Below are 24,735 nucleotides of genomic sequence, written 5' to 3' on the forward strand. Positions count from 1 at the left end.
AGTTGAGGTGAAATGAAATAGACGAAGAAAAAGTGGACGATGGATTAATGAAAGGAGAATGGAGAAGACGAAAAAAAAAAAAAAGTATGAAGCTAGAGGAAGACTGAAGTACGAGTAAAAGATTAGATAAGTAGGATTAAATCAGCGGGGTTAAGGTGGAAGAAGAATATGGTTAAGAACAGCTGTAATAGAGGAAAATTAACGTAAAGCTAGGTTCGTATAGAAAAATCTTGAAGTTTAAGGGTAATGATAGGGAAAAGAATAAATTAAAGGGAGTTCGAAACAGTACATAAAAAAAAAAAAAAAAAAAAGAGAGAGAGAGGAGAGAATTACTATTAGAAGTATTCGACAGAAATTAGAGAAGGATTATGGCATATGGATTAAGTTAAGATATTAGACTTTAGGGAATAAGTTTAAAGCAGAGAATGAATACACTTGTAAATAAAGGAATAAGGAAGAGGAAAATGAACTCCTCAATATGGCGACTGGCTACAGTGCTCTTGATACCGTCAGACAATTTTCCTTTTTTCATTGTTTTTATTGCGTAAGCGAAAGAACCATATTGCAAAAGCGAAAGAACCAAGAGCTGAAAACCTGCAAAACGTTGGTCTTTCAGAAGAAAATTCAACAGAAGAGAGCAAGAATCAAAATGCATTCTTTTCGAGATGCTGGGACACTCTTCCATTTAATATACTGTAGTCATGAGGTCATAGATAGAGGGAAAGACACTTTAAGGATGAGATTTCCATAATTGACCAGGCATGTGAACGAAGACAGTGGCGTAGCGTTGGGGGGGGGGCACAGGGGCGCTTGCCCCGGGTGCAAAATTCTTTGGGGCGCAAAATTCCAAATAATAATAATAATAATAATAATAATAAAGTAGTGATAATAAATAAAAAAGAGCGCACCCTCCCCCTCATACAGAAAATCTCCCAATGTTCGAACATTCTACACAGTTTTTCAACATGACGGGGCAAATAAATGTTACCACGGAACGTTTACATTATTTTTCTCACTAATTACAGCCATACTGTCCTCATGTAATCCTTACCGGTGAATTATATAATGCCTATTAAGAGCATGATTTCCTGTTTGAAGATACCGGCACTGTATTGTTCCATAACTTGCACAAAAAATCATATATAGAAAATTCATAACTTCACCAATTTGCAAGGGCGCCTACAGTAGATAACCTCGCTCCTCCTCCTCCACCCGCCTCGTCTCCATGATGTGACACTGATACGTTGCGTAATTTTTAAAATCCACCTCACGCCTAAAGTAATCCTTAAAATATATTATATATATATATATATATATATATATATATCAGACCAGATATATATATATATATATATATATATATATATATATATATATATATATATATATATATATATATATATATATATATATATATATATATATTTTTTAATAACAGAACAGAGGAAGGAAACACAAATGAATAAAAAAAACAATGATCTATACACCAGATTACTGGTGTCCTCTCTTCATAAAATATCTGGAACAGACTTCAACAGCTGTAGGTTGAAGTTTGGAGGGAAACAACTCTGGGGAAGCGAGTTCCAGAGAGATGCAGTTCGGGGGATGAAAGAATTCTGGTAGGCAGAAGTTCTGCAATATGACTGAGTGACATTCCAGTCATGAGCGCTACCAGATGCTCGTGTAGCACGAGGGAAGGCATGGAGAGGTGGCACCATGGACGCAACTTCATCTGAGCATTTCCCATAAAAATATCTGTAAAATAATGCAAGGGAGGCAACATTCCTTCTTACTTGTAGGGGAGGTAGTTTATTTGTAATGGCAAGGTTGTTAATAATTCTAACAGCTTTGTTCTGAATTTTGCCTAGTTGTTTTAATGCAACCTCTCCACATCCATTCCACAAGGATGAGCAATATTCAAGCTGAGAGCGCACATGACTCTTATAAATTACAGCTAACTGCTCGTCAGTGAAGAAGTTATGGACTCTGTACAGTAAACCAAGTTTCTTTGAGGCGGTTTTAGCAAGTGATCTAACATGAGAGGTCCAGCTAAGGGCTTTGTTGAGACGCTGAGAATTTCAATACTTTTGGAGATGGGAATGTTAGAAGTGCTGAAGGTAATATACGAATCTGGCAATATCTGTCTATTAGTAAATTGTATATATTTAGTTTTACCAGCATTATATGAGACAAGGGTGTTTTGTCCCCATTTAGTGATCGAAGATAGGTCTTGATTTATGGAGATGGCTGTACTGAGTTGAGAGGTAGAGATATTAGACTTTGTAAATGGGTGTCTGAGTGTGAATGAACTATGTAGTGTTGAGTCATCTGCATATGAATGGATGGGATTGTGGGTGACAGATAAGAGATCATTAATATGAATCAGGAACAGGGTTGGGGCCAGAATTGATCCCTGCGGCACGCCGGCATTAATTGAGTGGAAATTGGAATATGCATCATCTACTTTTACTCTTATTTTCCTGTCACTGAGTTATGAGGAAATCAAAGAAACATAAGACGTTAGTCCATAGCAAGGGAGTTTGGACAGCAGCGAACGGTGCCATACTCTGTCGAAAGCTTCAGAAATATCAAGGGCTACTGCATGAGTTTCTCCATGTAGGTCAATTGATTGATGGATGGTATGAGATAGGAGATTGAGTATGTCAATGGTGGATGTTTCGTGGCGAAAACCGTATTGTCTATCACTAATTCAGTTGTTGGATTCATGATGTTTAACAATGGGCTTATTAATTAAAGTTTCAAATACCTTACCAAGAGAAGATGTGACTGCTATTGGTCTGTAATTAGACGGGTTAGAGGAACTTCCTTTCTTCGGAATTGGGTGGATATTAGCTTCTTTCCATGAATTTGGGAATGGAGAAGTACGTATGCATAGTCTGAATAATTTAGCTAGAACAGAGGCAAGTTAAGGGGAACACTTTTTCAAAACAATTGGCAGAATTCCATCTGGGCCTGGAGTTTTGTTGGTGGGTAAATTGTGTAGCATGGATTTTACATATGTGTATGGATTTTCTACTCAGAATGACATATTCTTTCACCTCTACAAATATTTGCAGAAACTCGTGTTACACGTTGTATTTATGAAACATGCTGTGGCCTCCGTTATTAGTGCATGTGGCGACAATCCGATCGCTAAATTAAGATCTGCCGAAATCTCGAAAGACCGTCGCCAAGTAATGTTCCCGCCAATTTAGTGTTGCGACACCAACACAGACTAAAACAATTTTTTTTTTATATACAAGATCTTGGATTTTTTACCCCTACCTTGGGTTCTTGGAGATTAATTCGAAAAATCACCTGGATTTGTTTGTTTTTAAGTTCAAATAAATATACCCATTAAGCCTGGAAAATATATTTTAACTTTAACGATTAGTATGAAATGTTCGTCTATAATAACGTGTACGCACCCTGTGAACTGTGTGTACAGATGCAAAAGATGTGCTGGCATTACTCAGTATTTTTTATCTAAAAGTAGATCTATCTCCCAGAAGAACAAGAGCAGTTGCAAAATTGCTGGTACACTTCCCTACTGTCGTCAAGGCGCTTTCTTTTTGATGAGGAAATTGTGTTGGCATTACTCAGTATTTTTTATCCAAAAGTAGCTCTATCTCCCAAAAGAACAAGAACAGTTGCAAAATTGCTGGTACACTTCCCTACTGTCGTAAAATTAGAAAGAACTTGAGTCTCAACAGGAACAGTGACAAGATCTGTTGCATTCCAGATCAACTTTTCAGCATCTCAATCAATCAGCAACATATTTCTGGCATGAAATGCTTGCAATTACTGATGGGAATAATCAGTCTAAATATGACATTCTTTCAAGATTAATGTGTCATCTTGTAGTTCTACCACATTCTTATGCGTTAGTTGAGAGATTGTTCTCACAAATGACTGCTAAAAACCATGACCACGAACAGATTGTTGACCCACACAACTGTCAATCGGTTGTTTGCAAAACAAGCCATCGCTTGACAAGAAGTACCGTGCTTTGAATGGAAACCATCAAAAAAACTCATCATTGACTTGAATAGTGACAATGTTGGCCAGCGTTATGGAGATGGGTGTTGCAGCACACAGCAGGCAACACGTATCCTGCCAACGAGACCGAAGCTGCCAGTAGCAGAGTGGAAAACACGCAGGTTTATGTACAATAATTCTGCTGCATAAAAGCCTAAAAGATGAGTTAAAGGAGCTATACCCGTATTTATATATACATATAAAAATTGTTACGTATTTTTTCTTTTTCATACGATCTTGGAGATTTTACAGTAGGTGAGCCATGTTGGATTTTTCTATTTTCCTCATTGGCAACCCTGGCTGTAGCCAGTGTGTGCGTGTGCCGACAAGTTTTCGATCGTTTGGTGAATTTTGTTGTTCTGGCGTGTCGACAGGTTAGTTTTTATTTTTTTATTTTTTTATTTTTTTTTCTGACGCGGTAGTAATTTCTTATTCTTCGTTCTTCTGTTTCAATTATGCTATATATATATATATATATATATATATATATATACTGTATTTCGATTCTTTAATGGTTTAAGCATTTACAAAAGTGGAGAAATGTTTATAGAATGAAATATTTTCTTATGTGCTTGGGGGTTAAGGGGTTCAGTTGCTGGACTGGAGGAAGGGACTCAGGGAGTGCTAACGGTCCACGGGTAGGGAGGCACAATACTTTCCTTGTCCCGGGCGCTGGCAACGCACGCTACGCCACTGAACGAAGGCCTCTGACAGACCTCTCATGATGGCGACGGCGGCGGTAGCCTTCAATCTATCTGAAATTTGATCCCAGCGAAATGTATACTGAAGTTCCTCTCCACCTGCAGGGCTGAGGGTCGTTTGTAAAACCGGGTAGTGGAGCTGCTGGGTTATCCTGTGCCACCAGGTGAAGGCGTTCCGCCCCAGCACCACTTTCCATAGTAAAAGGGTTAATGAAGACTGTATCTAACTCTTCAGTTCAGAAAAAGACACTCATGAAGAATTTTTACTGATATATCAAGACTTCGAATGAAATGAAGTAATCTTACTGAAGTGGTTAAGAGCAGGGAGAAAATGAAGGAGAACAGACGTAGATGAAAGGTGTGAGAAGAGAATGGTGCTAGAGAGGAGTTAGAGCTGAGGGCAACTGGGATGGACTTAAGCAGAGGGAGTAGTGATAACAAAGGGGAATAAAATCTATCTATCTATCTATCTATTGCCAGACGCCTCAATCCCGTTTGGGGTGGCCACAAACAAACCGCCTCCAAGTCGCCCTGTCCCCGGCCATTTCACTGCCCTGCTCCCAACTCACACCCCGCTCTCTCATATACCTCTCCACCCCATCCCTCCATCTCATCCTTGGCCTCCCCCTCCCTCTTCCCCCCTCCACCTCACTCACATACACTCTCTTTGTCAGTCTTTCACCCTCCATCCTCTCCACATGGCCAAACCACCTCAGTGTGTTCCTCATAACGCTTCCTATCACATCCACATCAACACCACAACGCTCCTTTATATCCTCATTCGTCAGCCTGTCTCTCCACGTGACTCCACAGGCTCCTCTTAAATAACTCATTTCTACTGCTCTCACTCTTGACTTGTGTCCTTCCAACAATGTCCAAGCTTCACTTCCGTACGTTAGAGTTGGTATCACAATACTGTCATGTAGTAACTTTTTCACTTCCATGCTCACTTCCCTGTTTCTTATCACTGCTTTCAAAGAACCAGCAACTTTTCTTCCCTGCTGTACCCTTTCAAGCACTTCACCCTCCAAACCTCCATCCTTACTCATCACACTACCCAAGTACTTAAACGTACTCACATTTTCCAATTCCTCACCATCCAACCTCGCTGTACATTCACTAACTTCACCTCTCTCAAAGACCATCACTTTACTCTTCCCTACATTCACCTTTAGATTCCGTTTCTTACACACACTCTCAAACACATCCACCAAGCCTTGCAGCTCCCCTTCGTCTTCACTCAACAACACAGTATCATCTGCAAACAACAGTACAGGGAGTTTCCAAACACTATCCTCTCTCACCAGGGCCACTCCAACATCCACTACCCTACCTTGTACCTCTTTTATTACCCCATCCATGTACAGATTGAACAACCATGGAGACATGACACATCCCTGTTTCAACCCAACTTTCAAAGAGAAAAATTCACTTAGTTCACCATCCACACGCACTGCAGGGAATAAAATAGAGTAATTTACGGCGAGCGCAGGGGATTAGGTTTGAAAGGGGTTAGAGCAAGGAAGAGTCTGAGTTAACGACACGGAATTTTGAGCAGAAGGTAAGTTAGCTTCAGAGAAGAGGGAGTTAGGGGTGAGTTAGAGCAGAGGGAAACTAAATTAGAAAGGAACTAGAGCAGAGGCGAATAACTCCAGGGAGGAGTTATAACAGAACTCAGTGAAAGGGATAGATTGTGCAGGAGTCAAAGCAGAGGGAGTTATGTTAACGAGGAGTTAGAGCAGAGGGGAGTCGGTATCAGAGAGCTTAGAGGAAAGAATTAGGTTTGAGTTAAGCAGGAGCAACTAGGTTTGACCTTACAGGGAATTGGACGAGGGGAGTTAGGACAGAAGAAAATGAGATTATAGTTAGAGCAGAGGACTGGTGGTTTAGGTTGGTTAGAACAGAGGGGTATAAAATTAGTGAGTTGTTAAAGCGGAGGGAGTCAGGTGGGTGGGGAGTTACAGCCAGCTTGGGCCCCATCATGGATGCTTCACTGGTGATTTTGTATTGTACATTGCTCAGATGCGTGGTTATCCTCTTTTGGATATTTTATTGAAAGCTTTGCCATTGTAAAGCTAGCGGTTGTGGTGTTTCCTGGGTTCCCTTCTTTCGCCTACTCTCTTCCTCCTATTCCCCCCCAATACCATGCATGTTGCAGTCGTGGGGGGGGGGGGAGGTTCTCTGGGGTCTAGGGCTGGGGCCTGATGTTGAGGGTGGTGTTGTACGGCTTGCCCCGTCCTCGGATCTCAGCCTTTGACCCTACTAATCATGCTTGGTCCTTTTTCCTCTCTTCCATCTTTTTTCTTCTTTTCTTTCACATATCCTAGGGTCTGTGAGCCGTGCCGATGGGATGCAAGGCTGTCTCCGTTTTGTCAGTCGCGAACGGCCTCGGGGAACCACGGGTACGGTAGTCTTTTGTCATATTCGTTTGCCCTTACTCCTGATCTGGGCTGACTGGAGTGGACCAGTTTATTTCCCGTTTTACGCATTCGGCTCACCATGGCCATTAATGAAATTTGTACCTTTTTTGAAGGAGCAACGGGAGAAGCTCCTCCTGAACCTTCTCCCGGTACTTCGTCAGGCCTAACCCCAGTGATGACCCAGGATCTGTTTTTGACCACTGCTTCGTTAGTCCTGTCCCTGCTGTAGAGACCCGTATACATCTTCTTAGGAAGAGACTTTGACTAGTGATTTGAGTAAAGGATACCTCCAGCTTCAGAACAGCACTAGGTGGACTTGCTAGAATCATAGCGTAAGTGAGAAAATGGTGGTTTTCAAGATGGCCGCCACCAGGGCCTTTCAGGACTATAAAGGCTTACAATTTCTAATAAAAATGTAGTACCTGGAAGACTAATATGGGGTTTCCAGGCACGGCCGACACGGTGGTGCCTATAGGAAATCAATATGACCTTGCATAGTACCCGAAATCCAAGATGGCCGCCATCCGTACCCTCCCCAAACAAAAAGTCGTATATCTTTTGAAAGAAACATCGTGACTGGACGATTTTCCTGTTCATCATGAGGTTTTCAGGCACTACCGACACGATAGTGCCTTTACTGATTCGATATCATCACGTTTGATACCCAAAATTCAAGATGGCCACAAATAAGTAATGAAAACATAATCGTAGAAATGTAATTATTCACGGACATTTCCCAGTCAGAAAGATATCAATACCATGTGAAGCTCATTTCACGAACATATGACAATCATGACTGAAATATCGCATTTTCACATATTTTGACAAACTGACTCTTATGACAAAAAATTGCACATTTGACATCCGGCTTTTTGCACAAACATCGCATTGAGCCACACTTGCCCATGCACGTAGAAACGACAAGCATTCTTTGAGGTAATGGATTCAGACATTTTTCAGGTAGTAGTTTGTCATTGTCTTGCACCCATCCGTATTTGGTCGGGTCTGTGGCAGGTGGGTAACATCAAGAAAGCATGGAACTTTACAGACAGAATAAAATGCTCTCTTGATGTGGCCACGAATTGTGCTTGAAGTTGGTAGCAGGGCTTCCAAAGATTTTGGTGTCTGAGATCACAGTTGGACTTCCACCCGGAGCTGGTCGAATGTTCGCGATTCGGGTTTGCTCCTCACACCAGTCCACTCCCGAATGAGATACTCTCATCTTTCATCAAGATCTCGTCAGAGAGATTGTCAGACTCAGCAAAATCAGCCAAGTAATGCTCTGAATCACATGACAGAGACGTGTGTTTGGTACCTGTCTACTCAGTGCATCATCACCAGTCAATACATGTGCCTTCACGATGACTTTAGATAGTCCTTCTCCCAGCTTACATGCAAGAGTGTGTAGTGGTATATGACGCCGTCGCTCATAGGTGCCTAACTCTACCCACAGTTGTTGTAGATTTTGCTTTTGAAAATGTTGATCGTAATGAAGGAGACGTGCTACTGTGTCTGTGTCGTTGGAGACTACTAGCAGCCGTCTACTTCCCCGATCCACCTTCCATTCACATATCATCACTATGCTATCATCGGTTTCTTCTGCATCACATGTCAGCATGTCGATAGGTTCTGTAGTTTCAGAAGACAGTTGGGTGGACGGCCTTCCAGTAGAAACTCTGCTGACACAACACCATCATCTGTGACGCATCCACCAAGCACATCATCCAACTTCACCAGCTCAGGAGTCGAGGTAAGATCGTGAACGACACGCTGTAGCATAATTTGTTGACTGAGGAGGTCCAAAACTTGTTCATCTGTTAGGGTATTGAGACACCTGCAGTGAGCCAAGTGAGGTCAACAGATTCAACTCCACCAGCGTGATGTAGCCTTTCTCCACCCTTAACAGATGACTGTAAGTGGCTGTCAAATACGATATGGAGGCTGGACCTGAAACAAATAGAGCAGCCTGATGATAGCACAATTGATTGCACTATCGAATGTTCCAAATGAAGCCAAGTTTGGAAAGGAACCTATTTTCGACATGAAGTCCAAAATAACAGATGCATATCCGGCAGGAAAGCAGAACTTATCATCTGTTAAGCTCTTCACCAAGTTTGCGATGAGTGCACTTTTGTCAGGCTTGGAAGGAAGATCTCCTTCAAATAGAGATGAAACAGGCAGGATATCATGGGCATCGATAAATTCAAATTCCATGCCTCGCTGTTTCACGATTTCGATGTCGCACTGAGCCACTGTTTGCGATGAGTGCACTTTTGTCAGGCTTGGAAGGAAGATCTCCTTCAAATAGAGATGAAACAGGCAGGATATCATGGGCATCGATAAATTCAAATTCCATGCCTCGCTGTTTCACGATTTCGATGTCGCACTGAGCCACTGCTATCATATCCGATGTCACAGCAGAAGTTGCACTTACATAAGTGGATGGTTTGCTGCCGAGTTGAGATAATTTCCTCTTCGATATAATGGTAGAGAGTTTTTTGGTCTTGTCAACAAACCTCTCTCTCTCCGGAAGTCTCTTACCAGTTGAACCTCATTCACTAGCACTTGGAGCAACCCTACGGCAACTTCATCCAGTGCCAGTTGCTTAGTGCTTAGATTGTGCAGTTTGATGGCAGGAGCCTTGATGATGTAAGGGTTACTCCAGTCTCGCACAAAGTCCAAGAGTTTTGAAACGTTTTCATTCAGCTGATGAGATTTGTGTCCATTAAGTTCATGATGAACCCTCGCCGATTCACCATGATTCATCGATGCATCACTCATAATATCCCTGAAGTTGTTTGAGATGAGGTGAATTTCGTATAAAATGAGTTGCCATTCGACCACGACCCTCAGACTTCTTGTTTGACCATTCTTTACAGCTGCTATTTCACGGACACACTTCCTGCCTATTGCACCACCATAGAGTTTTTCGGAGGACTTCCCTTTTTGTTGGCAAATGATGCATCTGTCAAGTTGAAGGGCTGGAGTTGGCTGGGAAATACATAAGGTAATTCCTGTATCATCGTCCATGCTGCAGGCCTGTTACAAAAGTTGACCACAGAATTCCCATCAGTTAGGATTCCATTACCTAAAAAGACACAGAAATGGACATTAGTGACTAGAATAGAGCACACAATTACGATATGAACGAGAGTGAATACATGTATACCAAGTATAATTATGGAACAAATATTAGGACTTTCAGGGTCTGCTTAACATCACGCTGCCAGGCATTTACAAAAAACAACAGAAATAGTAATATCCAATACCACTGCTATTCCAGCTGTATCGAAAATTTGACAACCTTCTTGTTAGCTATGGATTTTGGAAGAAGGCCATCTTGATTTTTGAGTGTTATATGTTGTGATATCGAATTAGTAAAGGTACTGTCATGTCGGCAGTGCCTGAAAACCTCATAACAAAAAAATCGTCCAGTCACGATGTTTCTTTCAAAAGATACACAACTATCTTGTTTGGGGAGGGTCTGGTTGACGGCCATCTTGGATTTCGGGTACTATGCAAGGTCACATTGATTTCCTGTAGGCACCATCGTGTCGGCCGTGCCTGAAAACCCCATATTAGTCTCCCAAGTACTACATTTCTATTAGAAATTGTAAGCCTTTATAGTCCTGAAAGGCCCAGGTGGTGGATATTTTGAAAACCGCCATCTTCTCACTTATGCTATGATTCTAGTAATTCCACCTAGTACTGTTTTGAAACTGGCGATATCCTTTACTCAAATCACTAGTCAAAGTCTCTTCCTAAGAAGATATAAACGAGTCTCTACAACAGGGACTGGATTACATCTTCCTCCTCTCCTTCTCCCCTACTGACGGTGTCCACTCCCAGTCCATCCTCCTCACGTCCTCGGTCCTCCAGTCCCCCAGCTCCCGTTCTATCCTCCTTTGCATGTTCTTCCTCTTCTATTGTTACCCTCCGCCCCTATCTTCCTCCTCCTCCTTCTGTCTCTGTTCCCTCTCTGTCCCTTTCTCCTGACCTCGTCCTTCTTCTTCTGTCCCCACCCCTTCCCTCACTGCCTCTCTAATCAGTAGACCTGGGCCAAGTTTTTCGATATCTCATCCACAGACGACGACCTCTTGCTTCACATCTTCCTCCTTCACCAGGTAGGCAGAGATGTCACTTTCTTGGTATGAACCAATGGTTCCCGCCTTGTTACAGTTCACAGTGCTACCCAAGCCGAGAGAGTGACATCTTTTGTTGATTGTTCAGGCCACCCGATTTCTGTCTCCTCGGATATTCAACTTAATTCTTCTGCCAGAACCATCCGTATACCATCGTCCACGTCCTTAGGCCAGAGACCTTTCACGGACTACTCTGGCGATATCCGACTCATCTTTTTTGAGCAGCAGCATCCCATCCGCTCAGTCCAGTGCTGCACCATTCCCCCTCATGGACGCCGACATCAGCCAGCTAATATTGCTAAGATCGTCTTCAACTCTCGAGATATTACCCCTACCATCATCACTGAGGGCAATGTTTTACAGGTCATACTATATATTCCGTCTCTGCCAGTGCACATCTTGGTGCTTTGGCCACCCTGCTAAGTGCTGTCGGTCAACTGCAGTCTGCCCCAACTGCGCACAAGCTGGCCACACGTCCTCTGATTGTGCTTCCACCATCCAGTGCTACCCTAACTGTCAGGATAGCCCTTCTGCTATTTACTGAAAATGTCCTGTTTATCTGTTTGAGGCAGAAGTGTCCAGCATTTGCTGGAAAACTGGCCTCTCCCTTCGTAAGGCCTGTAGCAGAGTTCGCAGCCTCAGTCACCATCCAGCCGTTATGTACGTGCACCTAGTTCGTCCTACTCTGTGGTGTCGCCAGTCTCCAGCTCCTCCAGTGTCTTAGCTCTAGTCCCTGTTTCTAATTCATTCTCTGCTTTTGTTTCCCTTCCTGATTCTTCTTTTTCTCTCCTTTGTTCCTCGCCTCCTTCACTACCTCCCTCTACGTCTGCATATTCTTGGTCGTCTCCTCCATCCTCCTCTCTTCACGTAGGCAAACCTCAATGTGTCCGGGCCTCTCTTTCTCACATTCCTGGTCTCTACCCCCCCAGCTTCTCCTGTCCAATCTCCCAAACGTTTCTCACGTTCCACTCCCCCTTCCAGTACCTCAGCCTCTCCATTGTCCACCTGTCAGCACCGTCAGGTCATCTTGTCGGTGCACCCCTGTCCTGTTTTGTCTCCCTCGGATACAGAGATCATTCAAGATATTGCCTCCTATATTCACTGTACATCCTCCATATCCTCCCTTGTTTCTGTGGACGTTCATCCACCTCCCTCTTCACTTTCTCCTACTCCTGTTCCTTCCCCTTCTCTTGAACCTTCTCCTCCCCCCCAGCTCTATCCGTCCTCCCCCCTCTGTGACATCCATTTCATCTTTCTCTTCTCCTGTTCTTTCGGTCCTCAATCTCCCTATGCCTCCCGGGTACTCTCACCCTGACCGTCATGTGGGTCCATCACCCTCTTCCCAGTCTTAATTCTTGTTTCTCCTCATGGCCCTTCTACAATGGAATATACTTGGTCTTGCTTTCCATCGTCCTTCCTTACGACGCCTCATATCCGTTCACGATCCTCTGCTTGTAGCTCTCCAACAAACTTTTCTTTGTGCTTCCCCTGTTCCTCTTCCAGGTTTTACCTTTCACAATTCTCCTCCTCCTTTTTCTGCTGCTCCTCTAATCCGCAACACTTCCTTTTGAAATCATTTCTGTTCCTTCCTCTATCCCTCATGCTTCTGCCCATCTTTTTCTTTGCTGCTGGGTCACTGTCATCTCTCTCTGTTACTCTTCTTCTATTCCTTTTGATTTTTCTGCCTTTTCCTCCTTACATCTTTCCCTTCCTACTCCAATTATCCTCCTTGGAGACTTCAATTGCCGTCATGCCCTTTGGGGTTACTCCGTTGTCATTCCCAGGGATCGCCTCTTTGAACAGTTTTTTCCTTCGTCTGATCTGTTTCTGCTCAATACTGGCTGTCGCATATACTTCGACTTTGTACTCCTTCCTTGTCTTGCATCGATCTGTCTCATTGTTTTCCTTCTATTTCCCTTAACTTCCACTGGTTGGTTCTGGATGATTTTCTTTTGTGGTCACATTCCTATCAAGTTTTCCCTTACTTCTTTCTGTCCAGTTCCTCGTCTTCCTCATTGGCAGTTCCATGCTCTCAACTGGAGCATATTTTCCCCTCTTGCAGTCCCCTCTTTACCTCCTTCCTCCTTTTCTTCTCCTCACGAGGTGCATTCTTTCTGTGGTTTAGGAGCTGCCCTCACTGCTATCCCTAGAAATACCAGACTTCCTACAGCCAAAACTGTGCCGTGGTGGACTCCTGAATGCAAGCATGCCCTCCGTGTTAAACTTGCTGCATGGAAAAGCTTCCATCGTCAACGACCTACACCAGATTGTACCTGTAGTCTCTTACTATTTCTCCGTGCATTTGCAGCCTTCCGCCATACTACCCATCGAGCCAAATGCCGCAGTTGGACGTCCTTTGTTTCTAGTATTTCGTCGGATGTTCCAGTTACTGGATCTTGGTCTCACATCCATAGAATCTCTGGTAAGCATATTCCGCCTTGGGCTTCTGTTTTTTCTTTAGATGGTCGGTCTGTAGCTAATTCTTCTTTGATTGCTGAAGCTTTGGGTAGTTATTTTAGCCTTGTAAGCACAGGGTCCCACCATCTCCAGATTTTCACTGTCTTAAATCTCTTTCTGAGTCTGTCCTGATTTCTTTTACTTTGTCTGCCGAGGGGACTATTAATGCACTTTTTACTCTCCGTGAGTTGTCGTCCACACTTCAGTTGTGTAAAGATTCCAGCGAGGGTCTCGATGTTATTCATTATAGAATATAAAAACATCTCTCTCCCAGTGCCATGTCTTTTCTCTTGACCCTTTACACCAGTATTTGGTCTGAGGGTTTCTTTCCTCCTGCTTGGCGTGTGGCGGTCATCCTACCATTTCTAAAGCCTGGTAAAATAGGTCGTCTTCCTCAAGACTACCGTCCCATTGCTCTGACCAGTTGTTTATGTAAACTGCGTGAACATATGATCAGTTGTCGACTTATGTGGCACCTTGAATCCCGTTGTCTTTTTCCCCCTTACAGTTTGGATATCGAAAAGCTCGTAGCACCTAAGATCCTCTCCTTCATCTGGAGTATTCTATATGTGCTGCCTTTTCCCTTCGCTGGTCTGTCATTGCAATATTTTTTTTATTTGGAAAAGGCTTATGATATCACATGGCCATATCATATTTTGCGTTGTCTTCGTTCCCTTGGTCTTCATGGTAACACTGGTGTTTTTCTTCAAAATTTCCTTTCCATTTGAACCTTCCATGTCCGTCTCGATGTCCATCTCTCCCGTGCCTTCCCCCAACATGAAGGCGTCCCCTTAGGGCTGTTTCCTCAGTACTACGGTACCCTTTTTCTCATCGCCATTAACGGTATTGTCTCTTCCCTGCCTTCCGCTGTTTCCACCTCTTTATATGTCGACGATTTTGCTATTTATGCTGCGAATTCGGATCTCCCTTGTCTCCAGTCTCTTATTCAGTGTGCCATTACAGCAGCATCCACTTTTGCCACAACTCATTGTTTTCGTTTCTCTCCCTCCAAGTCTTATGCATTGCCATTTACCCGTTCCTGTACGATCCCTCAGTCACCTCTTTACCTGTATGACGCGCCTCTTCCTTATCGATCTTTTACAACCTTTCTTTGTCTTGTCTTTGACTCTCGGTTTAACTGGAATACACATGTTTTTTTCCTTCGTTCTTCCACTCTTCATCGTCTTTACCTACTGCAAACTCGGTTTCATCTTTCGTGGGGCGCTAATCGCACCATGCTTCTTCGTCTCCACTCTGTCCTCATTCTTTCTAAACTCAATTATGGGTGTCAAGTCAATTCTTCTGCCCTCCCATACTCTTTCGAAACTTGACTCCATCATACTGGTCTTCGTTTAGCCATAGTGCCTTTCAGTCAATCCCAGTCACAAGCCTTTGTCGAATCGGGCTTCCCCCTCCCCCCTCTCCTCTCGTCATTCTCTTCTTACAGCTAAGTCTTATGCACGTCTGCTTCAGTTTCCTTCTGATAAGTTGCTCCGCCCTACTCCCTCAGTTAGCCGCCCTTTTCAGTCTGCCTTGCATCTCCTGCATCCTTTCTCCCTCCTCCTCTTCAGTCTAATGGTTTCACCTTTTCACCAATTCTTCCCTTTCGTCCTGTTTCTTTACCCCTTGGCTTCAACCTCCTCCAGTGGTCTGGTCTTCTTTTCTCCCATGTTCACGCTCTCTTCTTTCTCCTGTCGCTCTCCACTCCCTTTTTCTTGAACTTATGTCTTCTCATTCTTTTGCTACTCCTATCTTTACCGATGGTTCCAAATCTCTTCGCGATGTTGGTTTTGCTGTCGTCTCCACAGAGTCTTCTCTTTCCAGTTCCCTTCCTTCTGTCGCGGGTGTCCTCAGTGGAACTTTATGCTATTCTTTTCGCACTGAAGTCTCTGTTTCGTTCCTCTTTCTCCTCGTTTGTTATCGTCTCCAGTTCCGACAGCGCGCTTTCTTCTCTACGTGCCTCCTCTTCTTCTCATCTCCTTGTCATCCAAATTTAAGAGTGGCTCTTCCGTTTTTCTGGGCATAAGAAGTCGATTCAGTTTTGCTGGGTCCCTGGTCATGTTGGGATTGCCAGTAATGAACGATCAGACTCTTTGGCTCGTTTTGCAGCTCTCTCTCTCACGTCTCCTCGACCCATTCCTGCTCTTGATTGTTTTCCTATTCTTACTCACCTCTTCCTGGGACTACCAGGTCACCAACGAGCTTCATGTCGTTAAACCTTCTGTTCTTCTTTTTCCTTGGACTGTTTCCACTCATTCCAGTCGTCGATGGGAGACTGTCCTTGCTTGTCTTCGCTTGGATCACACACGCCTCACTCACGGTCACTTAATAAGCGGTGACCCTCCGCCACTTTGATCGTTCTGTAAGTGCACCTTGACACCTTTTTCTCGACTGCCCTCACATACTTCGCGACCGACACTCTGCTTTTCCCTTCCTCTCATTTTTACCCCACCCCTCGTTGCATACTGATTTCCATTGGTGATTCTCCTACTTTTTCTACGTGTAATATTATTGCTTTTCTTTCTGCTCTGCGTATTTCGCATCTACAGTAAGATAGTTATCCTCCAGTCATTGCTGGCATAGTGCACATATGCCACATAGCCTCTCTAGGCTTGTTGCTAGTTTTTCTCGCTATTCATCATGGACCTTCTGTTTTGTACATGTAGCCCTGTCCTCTCATACCCTGAAGGCTTCACATCCACTTTCCTACCCGCATCCCACAGCGTCCATCGCAACGGTCTCCACAACGGTAACGAGATACGACTTTGACACACTGCTCATCTGATTTTTATTTTTATTTTTTTAAATATCTGCTTTGGGTAAAAATAACCTGGTTACGTATAATGCATCAAAAATTCAATTCTTTCAGCTGTTATCTTGGCACAGTCACACAAAGTAGTGTCCCCTTACGTTTAACAACACACAGCTCAGTCTTTCATCATCATCTTAATATTCTTTGTATCCCCTTTTTTTATTATCAGTCCTGGAGGGATCACATTATTGCCCTTGCAAAAACGGCTTCGCAGAGGTTAGGTGTACTAAACAAATATCGTGCATTCTTTAACCCATCCAGTTTGTTTGCATTATACAAGAGTCTTATCCGTTCATGCAGAGTACAGCTGTCATTTGTGAGGGAGCCCATCGCACCCAGCACTTACAACAAGATGGAATCAAAAGTTTTTCGTCTATCAGCTCTCCTCTCGCAGCCTCTCTTTCTCTCCGCCAGTGTTACATCTCATTTTCTCTTCTATCACTACTATTTTGGTCATTGTTCCATTTAACACCCTGCTTACATTCCTTCACTACGGCAGGCCAGCAGTACCTGTTAAGCTGTACACTTTCATCCCTTATCTGTCCTGCTCCCTAATGCAATAATCCACCGTTTCTCTCACTCATTCATTTATACAACTAGTCTTCTCTGGAACTGCCTTCTCCAGTTTCTCATTATCACTGCCTAAATATCTAGTCTTTTGTAAGTCTGATGTCCAGGGATCTCGAAACGAATGAATCATGAATTTGACTTTTTTTATGTATTTTGGGGAGTTAGAAATAGAGTAGAGGAGAATTATGGTAGAGCTGAGTGGACTTAGGTTAAAGTTACTGTATAGCGGAGGGAAATTAAGTCAAAGTTAAAACAATGGGGAATTAGGTTAGAGCTAGAGCAGAGGGATTTTGGATTAGAGTTACAACAGTGGGGAGGTAGGTTAAAGGTACAGCAAAGAGAAGTTCATTTTGTTTACAGCAATGGAAAGTTACGATAGGGCTAGGGCAGAAGGAAAATTAACTTGAGTTACAGCAGTAGAGAGTTTAGTCGAAGTTAGAGAAGTGGGAGATTTGTTTAGAGTTAGAGAAGTGGGAGATTTGTTTAGAGTTAGAGCAGAGGAGATTTAAGTTAGAATCACAGCGGGGGGGAGTTAAAGCTAGAGCTGTGGGGAATTGGATTAGAGGTGGGACAGATGTAACTGGTTGAAAGAGGGTCAGGAAAGTAAGGAACAGGAGAATGAGGCTACCTGAAGGCTTAGAAGATAGGGAAAATAATTAAGGCCGTGAAAGTCAGTTGAGAAAAGTGTTAGTACGCAATTTGTACGTGGTCACCCATCCGGAATTGAGACATCTGGGTATACTGTAGACACACACACAGAGACAAGTAGATAGATATTCGTATAAGTAGATAAATAGATGAATAAATAGATAGATAATTGGTAGGAGAATGGTAGGAAGGTATGGGGTGAGAGCGAGGTAGGCATGTGTGGGTGAGAGGTAAGAAGGTGTGGGGTGAAGATAGGGAGATGTAGGGTGGGGGAAGGAAGTTGTGGGGTGAGTATAGGCAGGTATGGGGCTGGGGTAGGCAGGCGCGAGGTGGAGGTAGGCAGGTGTGCAGTGGAGGTAGCAAGTTGGGGGGAGATAGGCAGGTGTGGGGTGGGGGTGGGTTAGTGTCGGATGGGGGTAGGGAGGTGTGGAGAAAGAGAGAGAGAGCTGCGATGCTTGCACCGCTCAGAGGCAATCCGCTTAGTCTGCGCTTTCTCAACTTTCTTATATCGCACCAAACACGACTCACTATATTGCATATGTCTGTTTAGATGTTCGTTATTATAATCAGAGTTAAATGTTTCCTATTATTATTTTAAATTCATTGTTTACTTATTTACTTATTTGTTTATTTACGTATTTTTAATTATTTGTCGTTGTTTGTGTGTTCGAGATCTGATATCATCCATTCCAGTCCGATGATGTAATAATCCCTGTTTAAGTAGGCGTAAAACTGACATCTCGTAATCATGAATTTTGAACTGTAAGAGACTGACTCTAGAATATGACGCTAAGCACGAAGAAGTTTAGTGGGGAGGATGTTGAAGCATCGCAACGTTTTGTTCTGCCACTAAGCTACAGGGAATAAACTAAATGAACTGTAGTTTAGTTTGCTGTTGCTTTCTCCAGATAATTCTGTTCAGCCTAGAGGAGACTTTCCAAACTGCATCCATTAACCTCTTCACTGCAAGAGGTCTGCTTAAGGTGAATGAAGACGTCTGGTGGCAGTAACAAGAAGTCGGTAAGGCAGGTCACTGGGTGAAGGGCAGAGGTTAACCTTTCCAATGCAGTAATGTCTTTACATTTTAGCTGAATCATGTTACTACCAAACGATATAATTAAACTACTTAATTCAACTCAGGTGTTCATGGAATTGAGTAAAGCTACACCCAACCCCACCAGTTCGAAAAACCACCCCAAAGCTGAAGAAAATCATCCGTAGGTAGGAAGAACAATCTCTCTCTCTCTCTCTCTTTGTATATATATATATATATATATATATATATATATATATATATATATATATATATATATATATATATATATATATATATATATATATATATATATATATATATATATATATATATATATATATATATATATTTATATATATATATATATATATATATATATATATATATATATATATATATATATATATATATATATATATATATATATATATATATATATATATATTTATATATATATATATATATATAAATATATATATATATATATATATATATTATATATATATATATATATATATATATATATATATATATATATATATATATATATATATATATATATATATATATATATATATATATATATATATATATATATTATATATATATATATATATATATATATATATATATATATATATATTATATATATATATATATATATATATATATATATATATATATATATATATACTTATATATATATATATATATATATATATATATATATATATATATATATATATATATATATATATATATATATATATATATATATATATATTTCACTCATCTTAAATGTCGGGACCAACTGCTAGCCCCGGGGCCCCTCCTACTCTCCTCATGGGGCAATGTGGGATTGGATGATGGATATATATATATATATATATATATATATATATATATATATATATATATATATATATATATATATATATGAGGTGCTACCCAAAGGTTCCAGTAACTTGAACAGAGGGAGCCAACAGTTTTCAGTTTTGTCTTTTGCCGCCAGGAGGAGTCAGCAACACCCCTTGCCCTCGTGCGTCAGTATGGCCCCGGCCATGTCTGTGAGTGGACGTGTTGTTGAGCTACGCTCACTACTGTAACGTGGTGTGTAGGTGGTTTGGTGGTTTTGCAGTGGCGGACCAATGACTCGGCAATGTCAAGTCGATGTTGATCATTTTCTTCGATATCCAAGGGATTGTTCACAAGGACTTCGTCCCACCCGGTCAATCTGTCATTGGAAAGTTTTACTGTGAAGTTTGCAGCGTCTGAGGGAGAACATCCACCGCAAACGTCCAGAACAGTGGAAGAACATTGACTGAGTCCTGCATCATGACAACGCCCTTTCTCACACGTCAATTGTTGTCCGGCAGTTTCTGGCTTCCACTAACGTGGTCATCATTCCCCACCCACCCTATTCGCCTGACCTTGCCCCATGCGACTTTTCCTTGTTTCCCAAGCTGAAATTACAACTGAAAGGCGTCGATTTGACTCGATTGAGGAGATCCAGACAGAATCGCAGGTGGTGCTGAAGACCATCACTCCTGAAGCCTTCCAGGGATGCATGGACTCGTGGAAAAGACACTGGGACCACTGTATGCATGCCCAAGGGGACTATTTTGAAGGTGACAGTGAGAACCAAGAGGTAAGGTAACTTATTTTCCTACAATATTCAAATTTTGGGGTAGCACGTCGTACATACATAGTGTTTTTACCCAGATTTTCGTTCATTTGTAGCTTATTTCACTCAACTCAGTGGCAGAAAAAAAAAAAAAAAGTGTCCCGGCTCTACATCTCTTCCATAGAACTTCATGGCTAACTCATATTCAAGGGCTATTCTGTTGTTACAGCTCAACACTCAAGTTGGAGAGATGGTAATTCTAGGCCAAGTAAGAATAAAAAGAGGCAAGTCACCGGATTCAAATAAAGGTGAACTCCTTCGCCACAAGAGGTCTTACCCTTAACTGTGTAAAGTCGTCTGGCGGCATATGATAGTTAAGTAGTAGTAGTAGTGGTAGTAGTAGTAGTAGTGGTAGTAGTAGTAGTAGTGTTGTTGTTGCTGTAGCCCAAGGTTTATCTGACACGTGAATCCAGTGGACTGCTGGCTGACGTTGTCTTCCTCCTGCAGTCCACCATCCATCTTTTGGAGGATAAGGAGTTGAGGGACGTTTGAGTAACTAGGTAGCCCCCCTTGTTATGTCGGTGCCACCACGCGTCACGTGAGAGCATCCCTCTCCATCATCTTCGGCCTTCCCCTTTCTTTTACAAGCAGTCTGTCCAGACATCTCGATGAACGGATCTTGAGTTTTTTTTTTTTTTTTTTTTTTTTTTTTTTTCAGGGACCAATCTTCTGGGGTTGTACCTGTCGGTTCCTTCTTCACTGCAGAAAAAAATTGCTGCATTTAAATCGTCGGTAAGCAGTTAATAGAAACTGTATTAGACTCCATCACTAAGAGAGGTTTTCCCAAAATTAAGTGAAATGTCTGGCGGCAGCATTAACATAATACTAGAAGGCGCTCAGAGAACGCATATCTCCGCTAGTGTCATTGCATTAAAAAGGATCCGGATCCGTGGATATAGGGTCCGGATCGGGATTCACTCCAAAGTGTAATCAGTTCTTTCTTGGTCCGTGGATCTCCTTTCCACAAACTGTTATTGAAATTCGTTGAGAACTTTTGGAGATACTGTGCGGGATACTCCGGATCCCGCCCAGAATTTAATAATTTATTCCTTGGCCCGTGGACCACCCTTCAACAGACTTTCATCAAAATCCGTTCATAATTTTTCAAGTAATCCTGCTAACAGACTGACACACAGACAAACAGACCAACCGACCAACGCGGAGTAAAACAACTCCCATGGCGGAGGTAATAAATGCTGTTGTGCTCAAGGGTTAGTCACTTCAGTCCGATGGCCTTTTTTTAATTCATACGATTTTTATCATCTTTGGAGAGAGAGAGAGAGAGAGAGAGAGAGAGAGAGAGAGAAAGAGAAAGAGAGACGGGGGGAGGGAGAGGAAATAGAAGGTGAAGTCTAGAAACTGGGGTGATGTGAGATGCATGCCATATCCAGAATTTGTTAGTCTTCAGCGGCAAATTACCTTTGCATATTATTTTCGGCAGGCGACAGACAGTTTTACTGAGCTCATGAGAAATGTTTGAGCACCAAAAGTGTTAAACATTTATGATTAATTCGTTGGTCTAGATAAAAGAACTTCTTTTACTGTTCCAGCAGGCGGAGGATTTTATTCAGCTCACAGAATTCACCCAGCCAAGGAGTTAAAATGAGTGTCCACAGATTTTCCATTTTTTATCCATTGACGACAGTCGTGTATTTGAAATTTGTACTAACGACATTTTTTTTTGTACTAACGACTTTTTTTTTTTTTTTGGTGTGTTAATAGCGAGTGTGAGTCAGAAGCAAAGGCCACTTGGAGCCACAGTAACAGTTCCCTCCAAGAGAAAAACAAAATACAATAGAGAGCCAAATTCAAGATCCGATCATTTTGAGATGCCTGGACACACTGCTTTTGAAAGACTGGAGATCATAGGCAGCAGGAAATACAGACAGAGGGAGACAGTTCCAGAGCTGACCTGTTGCATAAATGAAAGACTGGGAGTAACGGTTAACTCTTGCATTAGAGAGTTGGACAGAAAAGGGATGAGAGTTTGCTGCCAGACGGGTGCTACGCGCCCGTCGTAGAGGTGGAAGGAATGCAAGCAGACAGTTCAGAGGAGCAGTGACCATTAAAGTAGCGATAGAAAAGAGATAAAAGATGCAACAGTGCGGCCCCGAAGAGACAAGAGGTTGAAGGGGAGTCAGTAAGGAGGAGAGTTAATGAGACGAAAAAGCCTTTGACTTTCACCCACCCTATTGAGAAGAGCTGTATGTGGGGAGCCTTCCCACACATAGGAGAGTTGTGACTCCACGCAGGGGGCGGATAAAACCCCTGTATAAGAGTCAACAATTGTGCAGAGGTAAAGAAAGCGGAGTCAGCTTAGCACACCCCAATCTCTTGGAAGCAGATTTTACAAGAGATGTAATATGATCTTTTCCAAGATAAGTCCCGAGTAAATGAGAACCCCAAGCATGTTCAAAAGGATGATGCAGGATTAAGAAAGCTGAATATTATTAAACATAAGTTGGGTATACCTGTGGAGAAGATTTTGTTGGGTTGATAGGTGTAAGAACTGAGTCTATAGATGCATTAAGACAACCATATTATTTTTACCCCAGACAGAGATACGAGCCAAGTCAGACATTAGGTGTGCCATAGCCTCATCCCTTGTTTGTTGAAGTAACTGTTGAGATGGGCATTGCGGGAACCGAATGGAAAGGTGATGGGTGGAGTCATTAGCGTATGAGTGGATAGGGTTAGATGTACAGCTTAAAAGATCATTGATGAATAAAAGGAAGAGAGTTGGTGATAGGACAGAGCCCTGAGGAACACCACTGTTGATAGATCTAGGAGAAGAACGATGGCTGTCTACAACAGCGGCTATAGAACGACCAGAAAGGAAGCTAGCGATGAAGGCACAGATAGAAGGATAGAAACCGTAGGAGGGCAGTTTGGAAATTAAAGCTTTATGTCAGACTCGATCGAAAGCCTTTGAGATGTCAAGTGCAATGGCAAAGCTTTCGCCAAAGTCCCGAAAGGAGGATGACCAGGAGTCTGAAAGGTAGGTGAGCAGATCGCCAGTGGAGCGTCCCTGACGGAACCCATACTGACGATCGGAAAGAAGGTTGTGATATATATTTTAGTTAGTTGTTTTCCAGGGAGGGGCACTAACCCTTCGCCCACCCACTTGTCACGTAGGGAACGCGTGTTGGTTGGTTATAAGGTTACCATCCAGCATTGTAAATGCTCTCTTGGTTTACAGGAAATCATTTGGCTTGCCACTCAATGTAGAGCTACCCTAAAAATAGAGTATCACTACACTAAGTGGGTGGATGATGGACGCCCCCACCTACCACCTATGATTGTACAATCTGTATATGGATGGGGTTATAAAAGAGATGCAAGGTAGGTCAGTGGATGTTGGAGCGGCCCTAGTGAGAGAGGGCAGTGTTTGGAAACTACCTGTACTGGTGTTTCCAGATGATACTGTGTCATTAGGTGAAGACGAAGGGCAGCTGCAAGGCTTGGTGGATGAGTTTGGGAGAGTGTGTAAGAAACGGAATCTAAAGGTGAATGTAGGGAAGAGTAAAGTTATGGTCTTCGAGAGAAGTGAAGTCATTGAATGTACAGTGAGGCTGGATGAGGAAGAAATGGAAAATGTGAGTGCGTTTAAGTACTTGGGTAGTGTGATGAGTAAGGATGGAAGTTGAGAAGGTGAAGTGCTTAAAAGGGTGCAACAGGGAAGAAAGATTGCTGGTTCTTTGAAAGCAGTGATAAGGAACAGGAAAGTGAGCATGGAAGTGAAGAACTAGTACATGACAGTATATTGATACCAACTCTAACGCATGGAAGTGAAGCTTGGACCTTGTTGGAAGAACAGAAGTCTAGAGTAAGAGCAGTGGATATGAGTTATTTGAGAGGAGCATTTGGAATTGCATGGAGAGACAGACTGACAAATGAGGATGTGAAGGAGGGCTGTGGTGTGGATGTGTATGTGATAAAAAGCATGAGGAGAAACACATTGCGGTAGTTTGGCCACATGGAGAGATCGGAGAGCGAGAGACTAACGAGGAGAGAGTTTGCTAGTGAGGTGGAGGGGGGCGAGAAGGAGGGGGAGGCCAAGGATGAGACGGAGGGATGGAATGGAGAGGTATATGAGAGAGAGGGATGTGAGCTGGGAGCAAGGCAGCGAAGTGGCATTGGACAGGGTGACATGGAGGCGATTTGTTTATGGCCACCCCTTACGGATTTAAGAGGTCTGGCAATGGATAGATAGATAGATAGGTAGAC

This window comes from Coenobita brevimanus, chromosome 22 (assembly GCF_032717465.1).
Source record: "Coenobita brevimanus isolate Jiangsu-jjx chromosome 22, ASM3271746v2, whole genome shotgun sequence".
Classification (NCBI taxonomy): domain Eukaryota; kingdom Metazoa; phylum Arthropoda; class Malacostraca; order Decapoda; family Coenobitidae; genus Coenobita; species Coenobita brevimanus.